Raw genomic sequence first — 6,000 nt, 5'->3', positions numbered from 1 at the left:
CAAGTACCTACTGCTAGTCCTATATCCCTAGTACGCGTCTACCGTCGCTGCTATCAGATGAGGCAAATGGCCGACAAAGTAGGCTGCTGCTGCAAATGGTCTCATTCCAGTCAGACCCTAGCACAAATCTCGAAGGGACTGAACGGGGGTGATAAGGGGGTGCCGGGAGTCCCGGGTGCTACCACACCTTTTCCTACATGTAAACAACAAGCAAACACTCATCAATATTGTTGCTACCTCTCTCCCGATACCTATCATTCCCAATCAATGGCTAGACTGCCGATATAAAAGTGGAAGAGAAAAACAATAAATCCACCATCGCTAGTTGTTCTAATACTAGAAAATTGACATCTCAAAATGGTGTTTGGAAGGGAAAGGATGGTGTGCAAATAAGTAGGCGGTAGTTGTACTTGAAAATTTCTGTAATAAATTTGAGAGATTCTGTCATTTTAATGGCACGGAGGGCATGTACATTTTAAATTTGGGGTGCGGAAAGTTATTCCAGTGGCAGGAATACTTCGAAACTATAACTTCACTTCTCTTGAGAACTAGTTTCTTGACTTTCTTCTATCACTGAAGCGTTATGCATGGTGTAGCAGAAGCGGACCCACAGTATTACCCAGGCTTTGATTCTATCTGTAATTCTAATTGCCAGATGTTCGTTGTTGGGTTATTCTGTGGTTTCTTTCCCATGCATTTGATGTCCTGTTCGTAGAGTACATGTTTCAGGTTACTGATTGTTATCCTAAAAATTTGTTTGTGCTGTGGTAGTGGTACAGCAGGTTTGTGGCACCTAACTTTTTCTGTGATTAGTTCTTGTGAGTATTACATCTGAATCATTACTTCAGGAACTTCTGCATGCTGCCGTACTCCCGCCTTTGTGTTTCACTGATACTCCGTACATTCGAACTGAATTGGTGGCATGTACATCTTTGCCGGCAAGCAGCTCAAGAACAATCGCACCCTTGCTGACTGGAACATCCAGAAAGTGTTCACCCTTCACTTGGTCCTCTGCCTCCGACATGGCCAGTAAGTGCCTGTCCGTGGTGCTGCTTCTGCCTTTGGGTCCTCTGCCAATGAAGTTGTTACCGTGTGCTCGTCTTGTTGTGTCTCTGTTTCTACCGTATTGTGGTTCAGTCTTATGTTCGGCTGTGTCTAAACTTCTTTTGTGCTGCAGCAACTTGGGATGAACGCTGATGAATGTATATGCGAGCTCTTAATATCATGTGCAATTCGGCTATTCTGCACAATGTGAGCTGCCATATGTTTGTCTACAAATTCTAGTTTCAGTCTTGTTCTTTTCTTGATGCATTTGAGTTCGTTTTGGATTATGTTTCTTCGCTGGCAGCAAGCCAGATAGAAATGTGTAACACATTCAACTGTCTCTGAGCTGCTGTTATCTCGTACACCGTGATGTTCTATAGCTTGGAGACATGAACTTTCTATTTGTAATTTGCTTGTTTCTAGCATAGCGCCAATATATTGGAAGTGGTTAGTCCTAATATATGGATGATAGGCATTTGAATTTCTTCTGCGGTACTGTTGTTTTTGATTTTTATCAAATGGTTGAGCTGATTTTGGATAGGTTAGGTCGGTCTGTACCGGGATGAAGTGCTAGCTCTATTTTCTGGTGCTTAAAGTTTGGAAGTGCTATCATTTCCTCTTGATTTAGCATCCCAATTTGGTTACAAATAGTGATATTCATCGTGCTTTGAATACATGGTAGTTTAGCTCAAGACCAAAAACAAACAAAACATATGTAGTACACAGCCAGATACCGCACGCAACTCGTTAATTATTAGTTGGTGCGGGTGACACTGCTCTCGACCTCATGCTAGCAGTGAGATGTTCTCCTGATGTGCTGGTGCATGAAGAACTAGCAGTGGCGCTCCGCCGGATGGTGCATTACCATCCACAGAGGCTCTCCTCACCGCCATGATATGTTGCGGTTCTTGTTCGCCCCCCGTATTGCTCGCATGCGTGCACTCGGTGACAGGGACCTCGGTACTGCCGGCGGCTGACCGATGGGTTGTAGTCTGTCGGGGCCTTGCCGTCCTCCATCTCTGCCTTGCCCTCGTCGTCGTCAGAGAGGACAAGGAGGAGTTGGGAGCCCCCCTGGAGCAGTGTTTGGTGTCGCCGTCATCCAAGGAGAGTGGATGCGACTCCGCCGAGAAGTGTGCAGTAGGAGCAAAACACGAACGCACATGGTGTGTTATGGACTTATTGTAGCTACCTCCTTCCTGATACCTATCATTCCCATTCAACGGCTAGTTTGACAAGATGGCAATTGAAAAATTGAAAGACAAGAAAAATACATCTACCATCGCTAGGAAATTGACAACTTGAAAAGACGTTGGAAAGGAAAGGAAAGGAAGTCTGTGTAAATAAGAAGGCGCGGTAGTTGAACTTGGAGATTTATGTAATAAAGATGAGAGATTTTGATATAATAAAGGGAAGGGAGGTTGTGTTTTTCTCTGTTTAGTTACTCGGAGTTTCCTCTGCAATGCGTTTGATAGGCTTTTTCGAACATGTTTTCTGGTTACTGATTGTTATAGAAATTTTTCTCGGTGCTGTGATACAAGTTACAATAGGTTTTGGTACACACTGGCACTTAAATTTTTCTATGATTAGTTCTTGTTAATATTACATCTGAATCATGACCTTATGACCTCCTGCATTCTACTGTACTGGCGCCTTGATGTTTAACTCATTGGAGGTACTTGTGTGCATGTGTGGTAAGTGCCAACTTTGCAAATCAAGACGTGACACCTAAGTAAAAGCGTAATACCAAAACGAAATGAAACGTACATTGTGCAAGTAAAAGTTTAAGATCTCGAGTTGGATTAGGTTTTGTTGCTAATGCACTTGAGTTTGTTTTGGATTAGGTTTCTTCGTTGGTCATGAAGAAAGTGTTGGAAATATGCCCTAGAGGCAATAATAAATGGTTATTATTGTATTTCATTGTTCATGATAATTGTGTATTGTTCATGCTATAATTGTGTTAACTGGAAACCGTAATACATGTGTGAATACATAGACCACAACTTGTCCCTAGTAAGCCTCTAGTTGACTAGCTCGTTGATCAATAGATGGTTATGGATTCCTGACCATGGACATTGGATGTCCTTGATAACGGGATCACATCATTAGGAGAATGATGTGATGGACAAGACCCAATCCTAAGCATAGCACAAGATCGTGTAGTTCGTTTGCTAAGAGCTTTTCTAATGTCAAGTATCATTTCCTTAGACCATGAGATTGTGCAACTCCCGGATACCGTAGGAATGCTTTGGGTGTACCAAACGTCACAACGTAACTGGGTGGCTATAAAGGTGCACTACAGGTATCTCCGAAAGTGTCTGTTGGGTTGGCACGAATCGAGACTGGGATTTGTCACTCCGTATGACGGAGAGGTATCTCTGGGCCCACTCGGTAATGCATCATCATAATGAGCTCAATGTGACTAAGGAGTTAGCCACGGGATCATGCGTTACGGTACGAGTAAAGTGACTTGCCGGTAACGAGATTGAACAAGGTATTGGGATACCGACGATCGAATCTCGGGCAAGTAACGTACCGATTGACAAAGGGAATTGTATACGGGATTGATTGAATCCTCGACATCGTGGTTCATCCGATGAGATCATCGTGGAACATGTGGGAGCCAACATGGGTATCCAGATCCCGCTGTTGGTTATTGACCGGAGAGTCGTCTCGGTCATGTCTGCATGTCTCCCGAACCCGTAGGGTCTACACACTTAAGGTTCGGTGACGCTAGAGTTGTAGAGATATTATTATGCGGTTAACCGAAAGTTGTTCAGAGTCCCGGATGAGATCCCAGACGTCACGAGGAGTTCCGGAATGGTCCGGAGGTAAAGATTTATATATGGGAAGTCCTATTTTGGACACCGGAAAATGTTTGGGATTTTTCGGTATTGTACCGGGAAGGTTCTAGAAGGTTCCGAAGTGGGGCCCACCTGCATGGGGGGACCCACATGAACGTGGGTAGTGGGGGCAAGGCCCCACACCCCTGGTCAAGGCGCACCAAGATCCCACCTTAGAAGGAATAAGATCATATCCCGAAGGGATAAGATCAAGATCCCTAAAAAAGGGGGATAACAATCGGTGGGGAAGGGAAATGATGGGATTTCTTTCCCCCACCTTTGCCAACGCCCCAATGGACTTGGAGGGAAAGAAACCAGCCCCCTCCACCCCTATATATAGTGGGGAGGCGCATGGGAGCAGCACCCCAAGCCCTGGCGCCTCCCTCCCTCCCGTGACACCTCTTCCTCCCCGCTTGCGCTTGGCGAAGCCCTGCCGGGATCCCGCTACTTCCACCACCACGCCGTCGTGCTGCTGGATCTCCATCAACTTCTCCTCCCCCCTTGCTGGATCAAGAAGGAGGAGACGTCCCCGCTCCGTACGTGTGTTGAACGCGGAGGTGCCGTCCGTTTGGCGCTAGGATCATCGGTGATTTGGATCACGACGAGTACGACTCCATCAACCCCGTTCTCTTGAACGCTTCCGCGCACGATCTACAAGGGTATGTAGATGCACTCCCCTCTCTCGTTTCTAGATGACTCCATAGATTGATCTTGGTGATACGCAGAAAATTTTAAATTTCTGCTACGTTCCCCAACAGAAAGGCGTCAACACATTCAGTTGTCTCCCGAGTTGTTGCTATCTCGTACACAGTGATGTCGTGTGGCTTGGAGACATGAACTTTCTATTTGCCATTTGCTTCTTTCTAGCATGGAGCTGATATAGAAGTAACTCCTTCTTATATAGATGACATGCATCTGAATTTGTTCTGTCGTACTGCCGTTTTGGATTTTTACCAAATTGTTGAGCTGATTTTGGGTCGGTCTGTACAGGGTTGAAGTGCTGGCTCTATTTTCTGCTGCTTAAAATTAGCAAGTGCTATCATTTCCCCTCAATTTGGCGCCCGGATTTTGGTTGCACATCGTCATTGATTGCGTTTTCAATGCAATGTAGTTCAGCACAATACCAAAACAAACAAAACATAGGACATAGTCAAACACCGCACACAAACTCGTTAATTATTAGCGGCTACTGGTGACGGTTCTCTTGAACTCGTGCCACGACATCAAGCGGTTCTCCTCAAAAAGTAGTAGTCACGCTCTGCTCGATGGTGCATTGCCACATGCCACACACATAAGCTCTTCGTTGCAACATCATATGCTGCAGGTTCATGTTCATCCTAGTATTGCTCGCACGACGGGGACCTCCGTCCCGCTCACCGGCAGTTTGTAGTCAACGGATGCCTTGTCGTCCTCCGTCTGCACCTTGCTCTCGTTATCATCAGAAAGGAAAAGGAGGAGGCGGGAGCTCCGGAGGATGGTGCAGCGTTTGGCTTCGCGGTCTTCCAACGAGAGTGGCTGCGACGCCGCTGAGAAGTGTACAGTAAGAGCAATTTATGAACAAACATGATGTGTTCTTGTTGCTACCTGTTATTTTATCTATAATAAAGAGGGGTAAAGTGCCCTTTTCAGATCATGTTGCTACCTCCCTCCCGATACGTATCATTCTCATTTAATAGCTAGGCTTCCAAGTGTTGGAAATGTGCCCTAGAGGCAATAATAAAATGGTTATTATTATATTTCCTTGTTCATGATAATTGTCTATTGTTCATGCTATAATTGTGTTATCCGGAAATCGTAATACATGTGTGAACACATAGACTATAACATGTCCCTAGTGAGCCTCTAGTTGACTAGCTCGTTGATCAATAGATGGTTACGGTTTCCTGACCATGGACATTGGATGTCATTGATAACGGGATCACATCATTAGGAGAATTATGTGATGGACAAGACCCAATCCTAAGCATGGCACTAGATTGTGTAGTTCGTTTGCTAAAGCTTTTCTAATGTCAAGTATCATCTCCTTAGACCATGAGATCGTGCAACTCCCGGATACCGTATGAATGCTTTGGGTGTACCAAACATCACAAACGTAACTGGGTGACTATAAAGGTGC

The sequence above is a fragment of the Aegilops tauschii genome, chromosome 7, assembly GCF_002575655.3.
Source record: "Aegilops tauschii subsp. strangulata cultivar AL8/78 chromosome 7, Aet v6.0, whole genome shotgun sequence".
Classification (NCBI taxonomy): domain Eukaryota; kingdom Viridiplantae; phylum Streptophyta; class Magnoliopsida; order Poales; family Poaceae; genus Aegilops; species Aegilops tauschii.
The sequence above is the reverse complement of the archived record's forward strand: the minus strand, read 5'-3'. Positions refer to the sequence as shown.